At 37.5% G+C, this 23,158-nt stretch overlaps 1 long non-coding RNA gene across 1 annotated transcript in view; it reads left to right on the top strand.

Annotated features, from left to right (window-relative positions):
- Nucleotides 1–22,901, top strand: part of LOC102144565 (uncharacterized) — a 227,887-nt gene extending 204,986 nt beyond the window's left edge. Inside the window, exons 3-5 of the long non-coding RNA XR_001491726.4 lie at nucleotides 18,933–19,019; nucleotides 20,053–20,221; nucleotides 20,829–22,901. This is a non-coding gene — a long non-coding RNA (uncharacterized lncRNA). The remainder of the gene's footprint in view (nucleotides 1–18,932; nucleotides 19,020–20,052; nucleotides 20,222–20,828) is intronic.
- Nucleotides 22,902–23,158: the final 257 nt, after the last annotated feature.

Genomic DNA, 23,158 nt, shown 5'->3' with positions numbered 1-23,158 from the left:
AACCTGCCATTTATGCTCTTCTGGAACCATTTTATTAATCTATCAAAATAAATAGGTTGTGTCCACTGATTTCTTTTTTTTTTTTTTGTATTTTTAATAGAGACAGGGTTTCACCATGTTGGCCAAGATGGTCTGGATCTCTTGACCTCATGATCCCCCTGCCTCGGCCTCCCAAAGTGCTGGGATTACAGGTGTGAGCCACCGCACCCAACCCTATATTTACAAATTTCTAAGCTGTCTTGTAGTTCTTAAGATTTAAGGGTTTATGCACTAGCTCTTGGATTAAAGAGTGTCATTGGCCAGGTGCGGTGGCTCATGCCTGTAATCCCAGCATTTTGGAAGGCCGAGGCAGGCGGATCACCTGAGGTTGGGAGTTCGAGACCACCCTTACCAACATGGAGAAACACTGTCTCTACTAGAAATACAAAATTAGCTGGGTGTGGTGGTGCATGCCTGTAATCCCAGCTACTGGGGAGGCTGAGGCAGGAGAATTGCTTGAATTTGGGAGGTGGAGGTTGCTGTGAGCTGAGATCGCGCCATTGCACTCCAACCTGGTCAACAAGATTGAAACTACATCTCAAAAAAACAGCAACAACAACAACAAAAAAGAGAATCATTATTTAATGTAAGGTCCATGGCTATTTCAATAGCATCTGGTAATACAATACTGATTGTATTACCCTTCAGCCCTCCAAACAAATAAAATTTCAAAATTGAATTTATATCATTAATTAGCGATTATTCATTTTTACATCATAATATTTAAGTTATGGGATATGAGGAAAAGAGTAAACATCACTCAAGGACTTAACCTCCTCTTCTAGGGAAAGGATTAATACATTTTTGGTTGTACACAGAATAGTTACATCATTTTAAGTGGAACTACAACCGTGTTATTTTGTTTATGTGGAGACTAAGTATGATTTAAAGACATGAGTATGGGTTGTCTAGTTGACAAGGAATAGACTTGTGGTGGCTGATTTGGGGTGTCAGCCTGACTGGATTAAGGGATATCCAGATAGTAGATAAAGTATTATTTATTCTCAGTGCTTCGGTCGGCCTGGGCTCATCCCTTTTCTGCTGAAAAGGAAGCCCAGGTGGTTTAGCTTTGGATTTCAATGACAGGGCTGCCCCAGTTGTGTCTGTGAGAGTGTTTCCAGAGGAGACTGGCCTGTGAATCACTAGACTGAGTGTGGAAGATCCACCCTCGATGTGGGGGGCACCATCTAATGAGCTGGGGTCCCTGATGGAACAAAAAGGCAAAGGAAGGGTTAATTCTTTCCCTCTCTCTTTTGGAGCTGAGGTGTCCTCCTTCTCCTAACCTTGGACATCAGAACATTAGATTCTCTGGCCTTTGGACTCCAACACTCCCCCAGCAATCCCACTGGGCTCTTGAGCCTCAGCCTCGGACTGAGAATTATACCATCAGCTTCCTTGGTTCTGAGGCTTTTGGACATGGACTGAGCTGCATTACCAGCCTTCTTCGTTCTCCAGTTTGCAGGTGGCCTATCATGGGAATTCTCAGCCTCCATAATCAAACCAGCCAATTCTCCTGATAAATCTGTTGTAGCATTTCTCTCTACCTATCCTATCAGTTCTGTCTCTCTGGAGAACTCTCATTAAAACATCAGTGTGGATGGACATTTGTTGATATCTTCTTTTCCAACCCTCTCCTCTGCTCCTTTTCCAAATGGTCACCAGTTTCCGCTTGGGCATCTAGTGCTGGAGTGGGGCTGGAATACCTAGGCCAAGCCAATCAGAGCATTTCATTTTCCTGGTCACACACTTTGGTTCAGGACTTGCTATCCCATTCCCATGGCACCTATACTCATTCAGAGTGAAATTCAGTTTGCTGGGAATTCTGGAGCAAACATGACCTCTTTCCTTGCTAAGTATGAATGAGGAAACAGGGAGCCCTAGGTATTAGCAGTCATTTGAGATGCTAAAGTAAGTCAATTTTAGGAAGATGTAAATATCTTGGAAGGCAGAGTGAGATGTGAGAAGCACACACACACACAGATACACACACATACCTGCCTAACTTTTGTGACACAATTAAACCTGAGCTTTGTGTGAGTTAATAAAATCTCCTTATATTTTAAGCCAATTTGAGTTAGGTTTTCTTTTATTGGTAACCATAACCAATCCTCACATCTTGAGTGTGCTAGCTGAGGGAAATTTATGGGGCTAATCACAATTTTAGGATTGTCAAAGCAAATATATGACAGGAAAAACCAGAAGAGATCTGTCAAATACTGTGAAGAATCCTCAACTTGTTAAAGGGAATGGTAATAGAGTAGAAAAAGCATAGACTTTGAGGTGAGGCAGACATTGGTTTAAATTATGACTCATTCACTTGACATAAATATTTGCAAATATTTATTGATCATTTACCATGTGCCAAGCAATTTAAGATCATTATCTCATGTAATCCTCTTACTGAGTCTATTATTTTACAACGAGGAGACCAAGAATAGAGAAATAAATCCAAAGTGTACAAGTTAGTGTGGGGCACCAGTAGTTTGCAAACCTATGTGTACATCATACCATGTTTTCACTTTGACTCCCTTACATCTTTGAAAAGTGCTGATCCACGTGTATTTTATTTGGCCCGTGCATTGTGTTTTTGAAATGTTTGAGCCAGCATATAAACATTGGCTAATTCCATGTAAAAATCTGAACTTGCATCTTCACTTAAAAAATGATGTCTGGCCACCCTAGGTCTGCATTCCCATGGGAATTATCAGGCGGAGAGGTACAACGGCTGCGCCATTTAACCATGACATGCCTTCTACAGTTTTCCGTAATTTCCATCCTTCTTTAGTGTTGCCCTGACTCCAAAGTTGTGTTAGTAAGTAATGGTCACTTATTTCACATTGTTGCTTTTCTTATAATAGAGATATAATTATTTGTACTTTTGAAAATGAATTATTAATCTAGAGGGTGAAACTTTTCAAGTAACGAGAGACAGTGCACTCTTACTTGAAGAAGCAAAGAACATTTCTTTTAGTTTAATCTACAAGTGTCACACCTAATTTATTCATTTATTTTACCTGCTTGGCTTCTGTGAGCACCAAGGTTTGCAAATAATCCATTAAATTATACTTTTTTGTGTGTGAAATTTTGAGAAAACTTTTTCAATTCTCCAAAGGTCCTTTTCCTTATTTTAAAAATGATGGATGAAGCTAGAAACCATCATTCTGAGCAAACTATCGCAAGAACAGAAAACCAAACACTGCATGTTCTCACTCATAGATGGGAATTGAACAATGAGAACACTTGGACACGGGGTGTGGAACATCACACACCGGGGCCTGTGGTGGGGTGGGGGGTAGTGGGGAGGGATAATTTTAGGAGATATACTTAATGTAAATGATGAGTTAATGGGTGCAGCACACCAACATGGCACATGTATACATATGTAACAAACCTGCACGTTGTGCACATGTACCCTAGAACTGAAAGTATAATATAAAAAAAAAAATTGTAAAAAAAAAAAAATGAAGATTTTGTTGCATGGTTAAATAAGATAAACAACCCGGCCAAACACTTGAAATCTAGTAGTTGTTTAGAAAGAGGAGTCTTAGCTCCCTTCCTCATTATATATATATATGTGTGTGTGTGTGTATATATATATATAGTGTGTGTGTGTGTGTTTGTGTGTGTGTGATGAATCTGGCCTATATTACTATATTAAATTGTGAACATGAACACATCATTTCTACATTAATAGATTTGCTGTCTGTATCATTTGCAAAATATTATCTATTTATTCTTGTGCATCATTGGCTTGTGGACAATGCCTTTCTAATTTGAAGACTACAAAGGGAAAAGTAATTAGTACTATGTGGGTGACATCCCAGTGGGCTGAAACTTCCCATGTTATGCAAGAAATCAAGCAAGTGTCTGTTTTCTCAAAATGCCATCCAGGAGAGGAGATTTATGACAGAAAGAGGCCAAATTGCACATCTAGAATGAAGTGGATACTGACTGTCAGGAGGAAGAGGCACTTTAATTGGTGATGATACTGTTAAAGTTTGCCAGTAGCTGTCACCATGGGATTCACCCCTCCCAAGGAATGTTAGGTCAAATGAGGGAAGAAAAGTATATCCTTCTCAGAGTATTGTCTTTTTGGAGCCATGCAGTTTATCAGGTATACTAAGAGTTCTGTGATGTGAAAGTCAGTATCAATATCTATCTTTAACTTTGTAGAAAAAATAGATTTTCTTTCTTAGTGTCTCTTTAAACAAGTGATTTTTGTTTGAACCTAGTCATCCACTGTAGAAGCACAAAGTTATAGCATTAGATAAGAGGTCTAGAAAACCCCACATGGATTATTGTAAAAAGTCAAGACAAAAATTATTTATGTTCATTAAAATATTCTGAAATTTAACCCATCATTGAAAGGATTGAATAATAGCACTTTAAGGCAGCCAAAAATGATAGTATTTAATGTAATGGTTCTCTTGTCCTTAGTGACTTCTCTGAATTTTTCCTGCTGGTTAACTAGACACTGGAACCAAGATCTTTTAGCTTTCAGAGCAATGATCTTTTCATTATACTATACCTTCCTACTGTGGTTATTTTTCAAGCTAATGCTCCAAGGTCAGACACTAGTTAAGGTTTCCTTTTTAAAATACAATTGGAATAGACTATTTATGATCTTTGCAGTCCCCCTTGACTTAATTGGAGACTACTTCCTTGTTTATGTAGGTAATTGCTCTCCCCACAGATATATGCATCAGAAGGAACTTTTATGTTTCTTCAATATAATCCTAGCTCTCTGGCCACAATTGATTTGTTGAAAAATAAATGTATACATCAATTCAGTCAAATAAATTATTTTCATGAGAATTTGGAGTAGGGAATAAAAAAAAATCAGCATATTTCTGATTGGCTGAATATGTAACCTATAGCCTTTGTAGCCATTGGCTGCCACATTAGCTGAATGCTGTTTGGAATGAGGGAGAAGAAGTAAATCCACTAAATTCACTGCAGAGAAAAGCAGAAATGAGAAGGAGAGAGGAGGGATTTCTGAGTTCCCTATTTTCAGTCTTGGGTTCTATAAGATACCACTATAATTTTCCAGTGGATTTTCTCTTTAGTTTGAGATAGTTTCAGAAGGCTCTTTCCCTCTTTCTTTTCTTTTCTTTTCTTCCTTCCCTCCCTCCCTCCCTCCCTCCCTCCCTCCCTCCCTCCCTCTTTCTTTCTTTCTTTCTTTCTTTCTTTCTTTCTTTCTTTCTTTCTTTCTTTCTTTCTTTCTTTCTTTCTTTCTTTCTTTCTTTCTTTCTTTCTTTCTTTCTCTTTCTTTCTTTCTTTCTTTCTTTCTTTTTCTTTTCCTTCCTTCCTTCTTTCTCTTTCTTTCTTTCTTTCTTTCTTTCTTTCTTTCTTTCTTTCTCTTTCTTTCTTTCTTTCTTTTTCTTTTCCTTCCTTCCTTCTTTCTCCTTCTTTCTTTCTTTCTTTCTTTCTTTCTTTCTTTCTTTCTTTCTTTCTTTCTTTCCCTCCCTCCTTCCCTTCCTCCCTCCCTTCCTTCCTTCTTTCTTTTCTTTCTTTCTTTTTCTTTCTTTCACTCTCTTTTTTCTTTCTTTCTCTCTCCTTCCTTCCTTCTTTCCTTCCTTCCTTCCTTCTCTCTCTCCTTCCCTTCATCCCTCCCTCCTTTCCCTCCTTCCCTCCCTCCCTTCCTCCGTCCTTCCTTCCTTCTTTGCTTCCTCCCTCCCTCCTTCCTTCGTCCTTCCTTCCTTCTTTGCTTCCTCCCTCCCTCCTTCCTTCCTCCTTCGCTGTCTCCCTCCCTCTTTCCTTTCCTTTCCTTTCTGTTCCATTTCTTTCTTTTCTTTTCTCCTTCCTTCCTTCTTTCCTTCTTTCCTTCTTTCCTTCTTTCCTTCCTTCCTTCCTTCCTTCCTTCCTTCCTTCCTTCCTTCCTTCCTTCCTTCCTTCCTTCTTTTATTTCCTTTTTGGTTTTCTTTTATTCTTTCTTTCATTTTTAAAAATCAAGTAAAAGTCTAAAACTCTCATTTTATATTTCACGTGTTTATGTTTTGGGGTGCTCTTGATGACAAATTGCATCTTGCTTCTTCTTATGTGGAGACTATATATAATAATGTCTATCATTTACAAGGAACCTTCTGTGTGCCAGACACTATGGTGGGCATAGTAGATTCATTATCTCTAAGCTTTACCTAAATATTTAAAGAGTACAATTCAGAAAGATTTGGTAACTTTCATAAGATTCTTAATCTCATAAATGACAGACCAAATTTTATATCCATTTCTTTATTTATTCCTTGGTTAAACTTTCACTGAAGGCCTACTCTCTTCCAAGTATTATTCCAAAGACACTGAAGATGCAGAAATGAAAAAGACAAGGTTTCAGATCTCATGGTTCTACATCCTAGTGGAGGATAGAGTCAGTAAACAAAGAAGTGAATATAAACATAAAGAAGTGGTGACGGATATAAAAAAATAAAATGTGACAAGGAATTTAAAAACAAGCAGTGAGAGACTGGGAAATACTTTAGGTTAAAATTGTCATGAAGTCCTCTTTGAGCAAAGACCCAAAATGAGGGAGAAGTGAGTTAAGCAAAGACCTTCCAGGTGGAGGCAACAGCAGACACACACACAAAATTCAGTCCATGGAATGTTAGGAATCCTAAAAATTTAACTATAACCTCTAGAAATCCTAGAAATTTATCATATAGCCAAATATTTTATACACATACCTATATATGAAAACAACATATTATAAAGGTGCTGTACAGATAACTGAAGAAAAGTGAGCTTAGCAATAAAAGATTCTTAGATACATGCTTGTTAACATGAAAAGATGTAAAATTGAATCCTACTTCACCTCCACACTTACACACACATAAATATCAGCTCTCAGTGATACTATGAAAAATATAATTTTATGTTTTAAGAGGAAAATATCTCTATTATATTCTCAAACAATGCACAAAATTGTAAATCATAAAGAAGAAAACAACTTCATATTGAAAGTAAGAATTTCTAAATATACGATCATGTCATCTGCAGACAGGGACAATTTGACTTCTTCTTTTCCTAACTGAATACCCTTTATTTCAGCCCCAAATCTCCTTAAGCTGATAAGAAACTTCAGCAAAGTCTCAGGATACAAAATAAATGTGCAAAAATCACAAGCATTCTTATACACCAGTAACAGACAGAGAGCCAAATCATGAATGAACTTCCATTCACAATTGCTTCAAAGAGAATCAAATACCTAGGAATCCAACTGACAAGGGATGTAAAGGACCTCTTCAAGGAGAACTACAAACCACTGCTCAGTGAAATAAAAGAGGACACAAACAAATGGAAGAACATACCATGCTCATGGATAGGAAGAATCAATATCGTGAAAATGGCCATACTGCCCAAGGTAATTTATAGATTCAATGCCATCCCCATCAAGCTACCAATGAGTTTCTTCACAGAATTGGAAAAAACTGCTTTAAAGTTCATATGGAACCAAAAAAGAGCCCACGTCTCCAAGACAATCCTAAGTCAAAAGAACAAAGCTGGAGGCATCACGCTACCTGACTTCAAACTATACTACAAGGCTACAGTAACCAAAACAGCATGGTACTGGTACCAAAACAGAGATATAGACCAATGGAACAGAACAGAGGCCTCAGAAATAATACCACACATCTACAGTCATCTGATCTTTGACAAACCTGAGAGAAACAAGAAATGGGGAAAGGATTCCCTATTTAATAAATGGTGCTGGGAAAATTGGCTAGCCATAAGTAGAAAGCTGAAACTGGATCCTTTCCTTACTCCTTATACAAAAATTAATTCAAGATGGATTAGAGACTTAAATGTTAGATCTAATACCATAAAAATCCTAGAGGAAAACCTAGGTAGTACCATTCAGGACATAGGCATGGGCAAGGACTTCATGTCTAAAACACCAAAAGCAACGGCAACAAAAGCCAAAATTGACAAATGGGATCTCATTAAACTAAAGAGCTTCTGCACAGCAAAAGAAACTACCATCAGAGTGAACAGGCAACCTACAGAATGGGAGAAAATTGTTGCAATCTACTCATCTGACAAAGGGCTAATATCCAGAACCTACAAAGAACTCAAACAAATTTACAAGAAAAAAACAAACAACCCCATCAAAAAGTGGGCAAAGGATATGAACAGACATTTCTCAAAAGAAGACATTCATACAGACAACAGACACATGAAAAAATGTTCATCATCACTGGCCATCAGAGAAATGCAAATCAAAACCACAATGAGATACCATCTCACACCAGTTAGAATGGCAATCATTAAAAAGTCAGGAAACAACAGGTGCTGGAGAGGATGTGGAGAAATAGGAACACTTTTACACTGTTAGTGGGATTGTAAACTAGTTCAACCATTATGGAAAACAGTATGGCGATTCCTCAAGGATCTAGAACTAGAAGTACCATATGACTCAGCCATCCCATTACTGGGTATATACTCAAAGGATTATAAATCATGCTGCTATAGAGACACATGCACACATATGTTTATTGCGGCACTATTCACAATAGCAAAGACTTGGAATCAACCCAAATGTCCATCAGTGACAGACTGGATTAAGGCACATATACACCATGGAATACTATGCAGCCATTAAAAAGAATGAGTTTGTGTCCTTTGTAGGGACATGGATGCAGCTGGAAAACATCATTCTCAGCAAACTATCGCAAGAACAGAAAACCAAACACCGCATGTTCTCACTCATAGGTGGGAACTGAACAATGAGATCACTTGGACTCGGGAAGGGAAACATCACACACCGGAGCCTATCACGGGGAGGGGGTGGGGAGGGATTGCATTGGGAGTTATACCTGATGTAAATGACGAGTTGATGGGTGCTGACGAGTTGATGGGTGCAGCACAGCAACATGGCACAAGTATACATATGTAACAAACCTGCATGTTATGCACATGTACCCTAGAACTTAAAGTATAATAATAATAATAAAAAATAAATAAATAAAAAAGTAAGTAAGAATTTACTTTTTTTTTTTTTTTTTTTTGAGATGGACTCTCGCCCTGTCACCCAGACTGGAGTGCAATGGCGCGATCTTGGCTCACCGCAACCTCTGCCTTCTGGGTTCAAGCAATTCTCCTGTCTCAGCCTCTGAGTAGCTGGGATTACAGGCATGCACCACCATGCTCGGCTAATGTTTTGTATCTTTAGTAGAAACTGGGTTTCACCATGTTGGCCAGGCTGGTCTCGAACTCCTGACCTTGTGATCCACCCGCCTCGGCCTCTCAAAATGCTGTGATTACAACAATTTACATTTTTCAAAAGATACCATAAATATACAAACCAAAACCCAAGAGATATTTATAACACTTATTACTGCCATAAGAATCGTATCCAGACCATATAAAAGAGTCATACAAATCAATACAAGGACAAATAAATAATCAAATTATAACAAGCATTTCACAAAAAAGGAAATATAAATGTCCAAGAAATATATTTTTTAAGCCCAATATCGATAGAAAGCAGAAGGATGTAAACTATAACCAAAATATGACATAATTTTACAGTTATCACAGTGGTAGAGTTGTTGGCAAGGATGTGGAACAACAGGAACTCATACTCGCATGGTAAAGGTATATAATCACTTGAGAAAGCAAGGTGATATTATCTAATCAAAAAGGTAGATGCAAGTACCTTAAGAATCCACAATTCTAGACCCAAACATACATCCTGGAGAAAGTCTTCCACATGTCTAAGTGATAAAATATGCATATATATATATATATATATATATATATATAGAGAGAGAGAGAGAGAGAGAGAGAGAGAGAGAGAGAGCGAGCAGCATTTGTCTCAATAGAGGAAACAGCCCAAAAAAGAAACAACCCAAATGCCAATCAATCAGAAAATGGAAAAAAATAAATTTTGGTTTACGCATGCAATGCTTTCCTATTAGTGATGAAACAGAGAGAGATCTCAAAAACAGTACTGAAGAAAAAAATGACCTGAGGATTTGCCCATTTATCTAAACCTTAAAAACATGCCTGAGCAGGCTGTTGACTAGGGGCACATCGATTTGTAGACAAGACTAAGGAAAAGCAAATGATGATTAAAGGAATTTAGTATAGCAGTTACCCCTCAGGAGCAGGGAGGCGTTATGGTCTGGTAGAAGCATGAAGAGGCCTTCAAAAGGTATCTGTAAGGATCTGTTCCTTAAGCTGGTTTCCAGGTGCTAGGTTATTGTTTTGTCATTCTTTAAGCTACACACTTAACAAATTTAAACTTTAAATATGCTATTTTCTATGTGAAAGTAGTTCATCATTTAAAAATAAAACAAGAAGTTCTTGACTACTTCATGATGCTATGCTTCCAAAATGCAAAAGAAAGCAACCATTATTTTCTCACCTGTGCATAAAAATTCAAATTGATTCCATTTCTTTATTTCCTCCATGGAGCATACCTAAGGTCCTTTTGCAGGAAAGCAGTTTATTGCTCATTTATTTATATTTTGCCCCTTGACATTTCTCACTTTATATCCTATTTCAAGTCTTTAAGATATGGTGAAAGAAATAATACCAATTTCATGTTTGGATATGGATAATCAAATGTGCAGCTAAGTAAGTAAAATGTAAGTCATTACTGTCAAATATCATTACAGACCTCTTTATTTACCAAAGAAACCACTTTTGTTATTAGACGCTTTAAAAGCCCTTCTGAACATTGATAAATGACAATGTTTATAGACTATTTTGAGCTTTCAATTAATTTCTTTCTGTAGAGATAAACTGGAAATAATTTTTATTGTATGTGCATGAAATTGAAGGTTGGGAGAAAGAATGTGTAGTAAAGGGAAACCATATAAATTTATGTGGATAACATTCTATTTTTTTCCTCTAAATATTATCTGCTGCTTTTCGTGGATGGCTCCTTCTTATTCTTTGGTAATACTACCCAAACATTTCGATACACTAAGCAAGAAAGAATTTCTGACTCCACTTTCTCAAAGGATGTAACCTTCAACCAATGCCACTTTTAATTTCCCAATAATTATTATCTCAAGCTGATAGAGGCAGAAGAGCAAAGACAAGAACCATTTAGGGAAAAGGCTTATGTTCCTGTCTCTTTGCAAAGTGCCAAAAGTGATAATAAAGAGTGGTAAAGATTGAAGCTACCTGGGTTAGAGGGAAGTTATTTCCACTGAGAATCTTTTCTTCTCTTATTTCTCATTGTGATTCTGAGGTCAGGTTACCTAATTCTTTTCAGCATGAAAATTCCCTTATGCAAAAATGAGAAATTCTAGTTCAGAAACAGCAGTAGATTTGTTCAAAGTTTAATTTTCCTTATATGCCTAAGACATCTTCTAAAACCAATTCATTAAAAATATCTGTGTGGCAAGAGACAAACCTGCAGCACAGAAGCTCTGAGTTTTGTGTTTAGAGATATGTATGCTTTTTCTGCAGAGACAACCTATGTTTGTTTTTCAAGAATCAAGGAGGATTATCTTTCCATCATTTGCTTTAGAAGCACTAAGGGAGGTAAAAGGACTTTGGGGACTTTTGCTATTATAACATTTTGCTTTTGCTTTTCATATCAGTATGGTTCTTTAGTTGCAAGAAAAACAAAACAAAACAAGCTGACTCTGATAAGCCTAAGCAAAGCAGGGATTTGTTGGAAGTATATGGAATAGTTCAGAGAATTGACCAGAAATATAACGATGTAAAGTTTAGAGATGACCACAGTCACTCTGAAAATTCAGTTAAGAAATGGACTTTAAAAAAATTTTTATTTTAAGTTCTGGGATACATGTGCAGAATGTGCAGGTCAGTTACATAGGTATCCATGTGCCATGGTGATTTGCTGCACCTGTCAACCCACCATCTAGGTTTTAAGCCCTGCATGCATTACGTATTTGTCCTAATGTTCTCCCTCCCCTTGCCCTCCACCCACTGACAAGCCCTGGGGTGTGACGTTCCCCTCCCTGTGTCCATGAACTCCCACTTATGAGTGATAACATGTGGTGTTTGGATCTGTTCCCGTATTAATTTGCTGAGAATGATGGCCTCCAGCTTCATCCATGTCCCTGCAAAGGACATGAACTCATCCTTTTTTATAGCTGCATAGTATTCCATGGTATATATGTGCCACATTTTTTTTTTTTTTATCCAGTCTATCATTGATGGGCATTTGGGTTGGCTCCAAGTCTTTTCTATTGTAAATAGTGCTGCAATAAACATACGTGTGCATGTGTCTTTGTAGTGGAATGATTATAAAAATGGATGACACTTAATAGGGCACTACTTGTGGATGAGTGAGTCCACGTTTCTTTTTATCTGTGAGTCCTTCTGCTTAAGACTAGAGTTCCAGGAAGAGAACATCTGGCCTCCTGCCCACCCTTGGCCAGAAGTTGTGGGGGACCTTGACTGATTGTCCCACTATATTTATATAGAAGGAAGAATCAGGGACTTTTAACTAAAAAAAGAAGGAATCAATGCTAGGATAGCAGTAAAAAACAAACTACTAACTACAAATAAACAAAAATTTAAAATATTTTCTTGCCACGGCACTGTCATTGCAAGGATGCACTGCCCAGTAGAAGTCTCAAGAAGAGTATGCTTTCCTGTGCCTCTCTTGCTTTTAAAATAACATCATTTCTGTGGATATCCAATTTACCATATTAAAAGTGAGTGATGTTAGCAACTTTCCAATTAAAATAAGTTGGCAAAAAAGGCAAAAGTAGAAGAACTTTGAACAGTCTGGAAAGCATTACTGAATATAGCAATCGGGACTACAGGGATTGTTAGAACTAAATGAATGAGTCTACATTTTGTTCTTCATCAAATGGATGTTTATGTCAAGAGAATGGCTGTTTAACCATATTTCATTATGTTCCACTGGTCCCTCAAATTAATAAGAATTTCTTTTGCCTCCACTGAACAAAAAACCCCACATGACTAATTTAGTGGACTCAGGTAAAAAATGTGCTTTAAGATCCAATGAAGTGAAATTAATAGCTAGTTAGGGAACTAAGGTACTCGTGTTATACAAAAGAGTGGCTTCTTCAGGTTATCTGATAGCAAAGACCTAAATGGCAGAGCTTCCAATAACAAGACAGTGTTACAACTTTGTCTGGAATGTGGGTTAATAAACCTTTCCCCTCGGAGAAATTGGCAATGCATGTTGTCTATTTGCAGTTTAGTGGCTCTATTTTATGGTACCATTATCTTCTAAAATATGAGCACTTTTATTCATTAAATTGCTCCCGAATGTTTACTGTCCAATCAAAGCTGGATGAGATTAAAACCAAATTCATTTTCATTTTAACTTGTGGGAGGCCTTATCAACATTTTTCCTGGAAAGTTTCTTTAAAAGTAATGAATTGTTCTATAGTTTGAGTTTTAACATTGCAGAATCTTAAGAATGCATGGACAAGACAGGTGACTCTCATCAGGTAGACATTTAGCTTTCGCAGATTCAGCTGTAGCAAGGGAGTGAGAAAGGGAAGAAAAGAGAAAGAGAGAGAAAGAGGAAAATTCCAATGTTGGAAGAAAACTTGATTGATTTCATTGGACTTATTGAGAGAAGATATCTTCATGTCCAATTTAGCTATAGGTATGAAAGTTTTGCTTCATCCACTGGCTTTAAAAATTAAAATATTTTATGAGCAGAAATAAAATTCTTGTCCAGGTGCACTGACTCCTATCTGTAATCCCATCACTTTGGGAGGCCGAGGTGGTTGGATCGCTGGAGTTCAGGAATTCAAGGCTGGCCTCAGGAACATAGTGAGACCCCCATCTCTGTGAAAAACACAAAAATTAGCCAGGCATAGTGTTGGGTGCCTGTAGTTCCAGCTACTTGGGAGGCTGAGGTGGGAGGATTGATTGAATGGGGAGGTCAAGGCTTCAGTGAGCCGTGATCATGCCACTGCACTTCAGCCTGGGTGACAGAGTGAGACCTTGTTGCAAAAAACCAAAACACACAAACAAAAAGACAAATTCAGTGTGTCTCATTAAGTTGAAAGAAATAAAGATATCTTAGTAGTGTTTTCAAGATATAATCCTCTGATACCTTTCTCAAAAATCACCTGCCGGTGCTTGGCAAAATTGCAGATTCATTAGCTCACTGCAGACTACTGGATGAAAGTTTTTGATGATGTGGCTCTAGAATCCACATATTACTAGCTTTCCTTGGGGACTGTGATAGATTTAAATTGAAAAAAACACTGTCCAATTGGTGATACAGAATACCCCCTTTATTTTTAGAAGGGATGTGTCTGAGGAGCAGAATGGTAAAGTGACCTGCTAGAGTAGCACAGTATGTTAATCAATATTAATATGTTTACTGATTTGAAAACTTGTGCTTTTTGCCTACACACCATTTTTTAACCTTCATGCATCACCTCTAAATAATGATAGTCAGATGTTTGTTATATACTGGTCACAATAACGAATAATGAAAGAATTGAGCTTAAATATGTTTGTTAGTGGGTATGAGAGAAGGCAATAAGAATAGATAAAAAGGGAATAATGGAAGAATAGTCAACATATGGTCAACATGTGATGATATAAGTCTGTATTCCAGTATTGTGACACCCCTGTTGTAGATATAACCTACATTATATTCAACAGATTCCCTGTCTTTGTCTTCATGTTTATCAAAATACTGTGAAAATTCAAACATTGCAGAAATATATAATATGGGAGAGGTCTTCCATAATTCCATCACTAATATCACTAATATCACCACTGTGGTAAAATAAAAGTTGTCCATTTCTCCATTTCTTCCTTAGTAACAGTTGTTGTCCTCAATATCTTCCTTAGTAACTGTTGCTTGAATTGTGGAAATGGGGTAGGGAAGTAGCATGATTTACACAAAACAAAACGGCAAGTCCCAACCTCTTCTGCAAATAAAAATCACGAATGCAATGTAAGCAGAAGTCATTTGATAAGGACTCCAGGAAAATTTTATAAAGGAATCAACTTGGCACAGAGATGTTTCCTGTTTATCCTCCCGCTCTTCTGTTTCTTCCTTGATGGTGACATGATAGCTGGAGCTGCATCTGCTTTTCTTTGGTTGAGTTTAGGAATTCAAACTTGAAAACGAAAATCATGTGTTAATGATGGTGGGATAGGAAGATGGAAGGGGCCGGGGGTGAGAATATTGGGAATTTTCTATGCCAGCTTTGGTCTGCCTAGCTCTTCTGGATTTTCTTAATTAAAAAAAAAGTAAAACTTTACCTTGCTCAAGCAATTGTTATTGCAGGTGTCTGCTTTAGTAGCTGAATTCAATTGCAAACTCACATGACACCCTTAACAGTTTGTTGTATGTTCTTAGTCTGCTTTCCAGGAAACCATCGTTATTCTATGGGAAGATGGCAGGAAGACTAAGCTATGTAGGGAAAAGAATGAGAGTCAGTCTGGTGTAGAAATATATGAGATAAAGAAAGACAGAGCAAGGACAAAAATGATGAGAGCCATGAAGAATTTTAAGAGTCCTTCCTGGGAGCTTTACTTTCATTTATACAATAAATACATGAGCACATATAAAGTATCCCATAGAAGGCTTGGTTTTTGTCAGGCTGGTACCTTTTATTTCATTTGTTGGTAGCTATAGCTTGATTTCAAAGGGCAACCACCCGGCCTATATTCTTAGTTCCTAAGGTTTAAATGGGACTCACCAGATGTTTTGTCACCATAGTTGGGCAAATGACCCAGGACTGGTCAAACAGCCTATTTCATGTTTCCACAATGACTGGTTCAGGAATCAGCAATGTGACACAAGCCAGTAGGATATAATCTTAGTAAAGTCTGGAACAGAAGAGCTCATGTTTTGCTAGCTGTGAGGAGCCTGGAAACTTGGAGCTGCCTATAAATATCTCAAAAGAGAACCTGCCTGAAGATGATGCCAACATAATAGAGCAGAGTTGAGAGATAGGAATGTATTTCTGATGAAATTACTTTAAACAAGTTCTCTAACTGATTTTTGTACAAATTGTCCAAGGCATCACTTTGGAAAACATTATTTCATATTTTAACCTTTACTAAAGAGGCTAGCTAGAGGAATACCCTAAAAGAATCAGAAGCCTATTTTATTAATGTTCCCCATAATATTTCCTTATTTCTTGTGTACATTAAACTCATATTTCCATTGTTTGTGGTTTATCGTGTTGGCATTCTCTACTTTTTTTTTTTTTTTGTGAGACCGAGTCTTGCTCTGTCACCTAGGCTGGAGTACAATGGCATGATCTTGACTCACTGCAACCTCCGCCTCCCAGGTTCAAGCAATGCTCCTGCCTCAGCCTCCTGAGTAGCTGAGACTACAGGTGCCCGCCACCATGCCCAGCTAGTTTTTTGTATTTTTTACTAGAGATGGAGTTTCACTGTGTTAGCCAGGATGGTCTCGATCTCCTGACCTCGTGATCTACCCGCCTCGGCCTCCCAAAGTGCTGGGATTACAGTTGTGAGCCACTGTACCCGGTCCGCAATCTCCACTTTCTTGATCACATCAGTCTAGGTATTGATAACCTCATTTGTCTTCTCATTTTACTTGTAGGGAAAGAGTCAAATATTGTGAGACTGAGACTTGGAGCTCGTAATTGGGTATGAAAGACAGAATATTCATCCTTTCTTAGAATCTGTACCCTAGAATCTGTACCCTTAGAATCTGAACCTAAAAAAACTGAAAGTAGGTTTTTTGTTCCTAGAAGAGGCAAAAAAGCTTTTGCCATATTCATAAAACTCTCAAATTCCAAAACACCATTCAATAATCCCCCAAAGTACTATAATCGATGTTCAACTAACACATAAACAATCACTTTTTCCCTCGCTGATGATTCTACTGCAATATTTTCTCAAAAACTGTACCGTGGTGGGCCATTCCGTTCTGCCTCTTTAGCTATTGAGCCTACGATATGATTTTGTTAGCACCAAAATACGTCTTCATATCATAATCATTGCTGCAATAAATGGGATAACAGAGTATCTATCAAGTAAGGCTTTGCTGGACCCAAGAGAGTTGTATATTACATAAGAAATAACATGAATTCAAGACTGAAAAGCATAAAACATCCTTTCGTAGCAGAAACAGGACAACCTGTAAACTGCAGATTTAGGTGTTTCTACAATTAGAAGTCTAATGGCAGTTCTTATCCTTCTTCCAGCTTCGTAAATAGAAGTATGTCTTCTGTTTAGGTTGATTCGAAAGATAACCTTTGAAAAGATAACCTTTCCCTCAAGGGAATATCAGAATCCCGTGTTTTCTGTGGAATAGTATAAAACTTGTGTTTTATTTTTGCTCCTGTTTTAGGGGACATCTTTAAAGATATTCTGTTTTAAGAGTATATATTGTGCTAATGTAGTATCATTCTGGATGAATGGGTTGGTAAAATATTAGGGAGCAAAAATTAAGAAATGTAAATTCAGAAAAGTTTAAGAAACTCAATTATTTGTTTTTACCTGCCTATGAAAATAGTATTTGCAGTTACCTACCATTAAATACTTCAGAATAAATTCAATGTTTCTATATAAAATTATTTGAAGTTATTAGAATATATTCTGTTAGAAAAAGCAACATGGTAAGTTACATAAATGAGTAAATTCATATACAGATATTCTTCTTTCCAGTTAATTTCTTTTTTAGTTCAGGAAAAATGTGGAGTACAAGATTATTTATTTATTTATTTATTTTTATTTTTATTTTATTTTATTTTGTGTGTGTGTGTGTGTGTGTGTGTGACGGAGTCTCTCTCTGTTGCCTAGGCTGGAGTGCAGTGGCACGATCTCGGCTCACTGCAAGCTCTGTCTCCTGGGTTCATGCCGTCCTCCTGCCTCAGCCTCCCGAGTAGCTGGGACCACAGGTGCCCGCCACCACGCCCAGCTAATTTTTTGTATTTTTAGTGGAGATGGGATTTCACCATGTGAGCCAGGATAGTCTTGATCTCCTGACCTTGTGATCTGCCCGCCTCGGCCTCCCAAAGTGCTGGGATTACAGGTGTGAGCCACCGCACCCGACCAGTACAAGATCATTTTTAAACAACTGCCTAAGTCTCCACTTACATTCCGTTGATTCGCTCAATCAATCATCCAATTATACAGAAAATACTGGAAGGTCTACTCTAAAATGCATTGAAATCACCCAAAATACATGGTATAAACGCAGATTGTCAAGCCTCATTCTCTGATTAAAAGAGAGAGTATAGAAATCCCAGTTTTTCCAGGTTTTTCAGATACTCCTGATTTCAGTGGACCTTAAGCTACACTTAGGAAAATACTGCCTTCCTGTATCATATCCACCCTAACATCAAATGTGACTGAAAGTATCAAAACACTTAAAATTCCTGCAGGGCTGGGTGCAGCAAGCAAGCAACCAACATGCAAAATATAAGAAGGCATCAACTCTCAGATTCAATTCGACTTTCTTTTTTTCTTTTTCTTGAAACAGAGTCCCACTGTGTCACCCAGGCTGGAGTGCAATAGCACAGTCTTGGCTCACTGCAACCTCTACCTCCCGGGTTCAAGTGATTCTCCTGCCTCAGCCTCCCAAGTAGCTAGGATTACAGGCCTATTCCACCACACTCGACTAAATTCTTGTATTTTTTACTAGAGACGGGCTTTCCCTATGTTGGCCAGACTGGTCTCAAACTAGAGGCCTTAAGTGATTTACCCACCTTGGCCTCCCAAATTTCTGGAATTACAGGCATGAGCCACCGAGTCCAGTCCTGACTCTGCTCTTGTGAAAGCTGAGAGTACTGTGTTATTTTAATATCTGATATACCTGTGGATTCAGCTAACCTAAAGTTGTTGAATTCTTAAGCCACCACCCCCATCTCACCAGGCAAGCCCTGCATTCATCATAACTTTGACTTTCTAGATTCTCAGACACAGTGAATACCCATTCAGATGCTTGTCACATAGATGGACATTATGTAACTTTCTCTCCCCAGCACAAGAATTACTTTCAGATCATCAGTGACTTAATTGAACAAATGACAAAGATCTTGCCAAAATCTGAGAAGATGTCCTCTGACCTTGTAAGTACTTTTAAGTGTAATTTCATTTAAATAGCCCAAAGCTTTTAGCCAAATACAACTTGGCAGTTCAATAATATTTGGAGAGGGTAAAAGCAGGTACTGTGTCAAAGAGCCAAGTGAATAAATTTTTTATAGAAGTCAGTCATATTAATTGTATTGTTCAAAGATGATACCGTTCACATCGGTGTTTATATATCTATTAAAACGTTTGGGTTTATCTAATCCATGTTTTCCTTTATCATATGTTAATACTGGATGTATTTAACACTTCAAAGTGAGGTGATCTGCAAGCAGAGGGGCCCTGAACATGTCTACATCGAATAGTGACATGTTTCTCCTACAGATGACATTGCAGTTACTAATTGCTCATTATACTAGAACATGTGTGAACCCTCACACTTCAGGGGTGCTTGTTTTTCACCCTTGAAGTTCTTCAGTTCAAAAAAGGTTAAAGATCTATACCTTAACCAAAGAGAGACAGCCTCAGTTTGCTCTGTAGTATGTACTAAACTTAAATATTCTTTTTATAATATGCTAGTTAGAAAGAGATGTATACTCTTAAATAATGCCAAGACTTTCCTTAACCCCATTTCTGTGGATATTGTTTGCTTTTCAGCATTTCAATTCTTGCTAATCTTATTTCAGCATCCCACATAATTAGAATTGTACAGATTCTAACTATTCAATCATCTCTTCCCTTCCCTATGAAATGTGCTAACAGGATGTGAAATGGAGGTGGGCTCCCTGTGTTCTTGCTCTGAGTCTAAAGGAAGTTAAATATAAAAACTCAGGAAGTGTCTGAACACACCTCCATTTCAATGTGATCCTCAGTTAGTACATTTCCCTTGAGGTAGGCAGAAAAATGTGAATACATTTTTTTTTAACCTATCCAATTTCAACTTAAAACTTCATCTTAAAATTTTCCTTTTGCCCCATCAACTGGGTGCCCTAGATTATAGAGGAATGGAGAAAGAAAAAAGAACTTGGCTTAACCATTTGCTATTTTGTGATATTTTATATCATATGCTGCTAGCCTCACCAGGAGTGAATATATGTCAATTCGTATATCCAAATCTATGAAAAGGAACATGAAATGGGATCAACTAAATTATATTGAAGACATATACAGATACATTAAGCTTTGGAAAACATCTGGACTTTGGAATACTGGGTCCACACGTCTTTCAGAGAGTCTTTCACAGGTAAGAAGAAACATTTCTTGTGATTTTTATTATGTTCAAATTCAGCAAAGGAGATGACTTCATTTCCCTCGTGCTGTGGTTGGAATGTGTGTTTGAATTTATACGTGCAACCTTAACCCCCAAGGTGATAGTATTAAACGGTGGGGTCCATAGGAGGTGATTAGGCCATGAGGGTGGATGGGATTAGTGCCCTTACAAAAGGACTGGAGGGAGCAAATTTGTCCCTTTTGCCCTTGTGCCATGTGAGGACACAGAGAAGGCACCACACAGCCCTCACCGGCCAGTGAATTTGCTGGTGCCACAGTCTTAGACTTCTCAGTCTCTAGAACTATGAAAAATAAATTTCTACCACTTATAAATTACCCAGTCTATGGTATTTTACTGTAACAGCAGGAATCAACTAAGACACTTAATCCAACTTAATAGGGTTTGGCTGTGTCCCCACCCAAATCTCATCTTGAATTGTAGTTCCCATAATCCCCACGTGTTGTGGGAGGGACCAGGTGGAAATAAATGGATCATGGGGGCAGTTTCCCTCATCCTGTTCTTGTGATAGTTTTCATGAGATCTGATGGTTTTATAGGGGGTTTTTCCTCCTTTTTGCTAGGCATTTCTTGCTGCTGCCATGGGAAGAAGGATGTGTTTGCTTCCCCCTCTGCCACGATTAAGTTTCCTGAGACCTCCTGAGTCATGCTGAACTGTGAGTCAATTAAACCTTTTTCTTTTATAACATAATGGCCTAGATTATGGACAAAATCTAAGTTTACTTCAATGCTGGGTTAACCGTATGACCGCGGTGGCTGGCATGAAGTTAACCAACCCTAAATATTAGTATGGCTTAGTCAAACTTTCACTTATTACTAAAAATTTATCACTGCTGTTTCCTATGGGGATGTGGTTGAGCAAAGTGTTTTGAGCGTCATTTGTGCATACTTGATACCTGCTCCTTTTGATCTGGGTGACCTATTAGAAGGAGGAGGAGAAAAATTAAACCTAAAATATCTTTGGTTGTATGGTAGAGGTGGAAGGTAATTTTGTCGGGGTCTGATGAAACCCCTGAAGGGTTATTAGATCCTGAAACCTGAAAATTAGGCTCTAAAATGTAGCCCAATTGGAGAAATTTGTGAACTTCACCCTTTCTAGAATTTTTGAAAATCGGGTAAGTAGAGATACTTGAGTTTCTAGACTCAAGATTTTAGATAGTGTCTTCTCTATTTTTTCTCACATTTTACAATGAGGCATTGATAATTAATACACTTACCACTTCCTTTTAGCACAGACCTTGTTTAATAGAATATAGACAAAACTCTCAACATTTGAGAACTGCCAGAAAAGGAGAGGAAACCACTTGCTTTCTGAGAACACACTGGATAACTTCAGCACAAGGCAGAATAAGGGTATTTAGCTCAGAGGGAGGAGAAAGAGAGCGGCCTCAGATATTGCTTATTTTAGTTTTCCTTAAGGCTGCCCACACAAAGTTTTCAGTCAGTGACTCATCAAATTTCATTCTGCTAGATGTGATGCTAAATTTTTTCTATCTTAAGATGTTCAACAAGAATTTTCTGCTAGTAAATGTATTTCCGGTGAGCAGAGGTTATTAAGAATACTTGTCCCATAGACCCCTTTGGCACCTGGTGAAACCTGTAGACCCTCTTTCTAAATTAAGTTATTGAGGGCACAAAACACCTAAGATTAAAGAAAACCTATATTTAAAAGCATTTCACAAAATATAGTAAAACAAACTTGTGACATGGTAATATATACACTTCTTCAACACATTTAATAATTGAATCTATGATTACCTAATTATTAGTATAATTTTGATATAGTGGTGGACATAAATAATATATTGAACTATTTGCACAACTTTAATGTATTAGTAATATGAAAATTCTGATTTCTCCTGATGAGAACCACAGATTTTAACAGTACTATGGTCTGTTGCCTACATTCATAGCTTAAGGAAAGGCCAAACCACTTACAGGTTAGTGGGAAAAGGGGATCTAATTGTATTCACTCAAATTCCTGGACCTCCTGAATTCCATAGATGGTCTCCTGGGTGGCTCGAGCTTCCCATGTTAAAAATTCTTGCTACATAGATTAAGGTGAGTAAGATACAACCAGATTTCTTTTTTACATGTCAAATAATACTTTTGATATATTTCTCATGACATAATCTATACAAACTGAAAGAAACAATCTTTGAGATGATATTTGTGTATGGAAATTAGGTCCGGATTTTATTCTTTTTTTCTTTTCATGTTTTTTTCTTTATGAAACTAAGTGTTCTGTTGGCACGTTTACCACCGTTAAATGCATTTTAATAAAGTCCCTGTAGTATTGTGTGCTTTGACATTGCTGGAAAAGGGTGTCTATTTATGAAAATAATGTTAGACTATAAAGTTAAATAAAGGGAGATGAGGTATCAGAAATAACACGTTTCCATGGTAATTGTTTTTAAACAGTAGATTGATCAATAGCATTTTGTGGTAAGATGTTAATCTGTCTCAGTCAGGACCCAAACGGCAAGCCATTTCAAATTGATCACAGAACAAAAATTGGCATTACGTTCCCTTGGCTTCATTGTGAGTGTGCTCTACAGCTCAATTCATGACCAATGAAAATACTGATGCTAATGACAACTATAAGAATACTGTGCAAAATATCACAAAGAAAGAAAGCAAAGGTTGGGAGTGGAGATTATTATTGTTTCTAGCCCTGTGTTTAAAACTCTTGGAACTTGCGTTTTCATAGTGAAAGAAAACAATTTTTAATAGCAAGCTAGGTGTGTCATCCACAACATCCCAGTTGTGTTTAGTTTGTATTTTCTGAGAAGTTGCATTTCTGAGAAACTCAATGAGAGAAAACCAATGGAAGTTATAATTCCATACCAAAAGTTCTGACTCAAATGTTGACAAAGATCACGTAGGAAATACA

Source organism: Macaca fascicularis, chromosome 6 (genome assembly GCF_037993035.2).
Source record: "Macaca fascicularis isolate 582-1 chromosome 6, T2T-MFA8v1.1".
Taxonomy (NCBI): domain Eukaryota; kingdom Metazoa; phylum Chordata; class Mammalia; order Primates; family Cercopithecidae; genus Macaca; species Macaca fascicularis.
The sequence above is the reverse complement of the archived record's forward strand: the minus strand, read 5'-3'. Positions and strand labels throughout refer to the sequence as shown.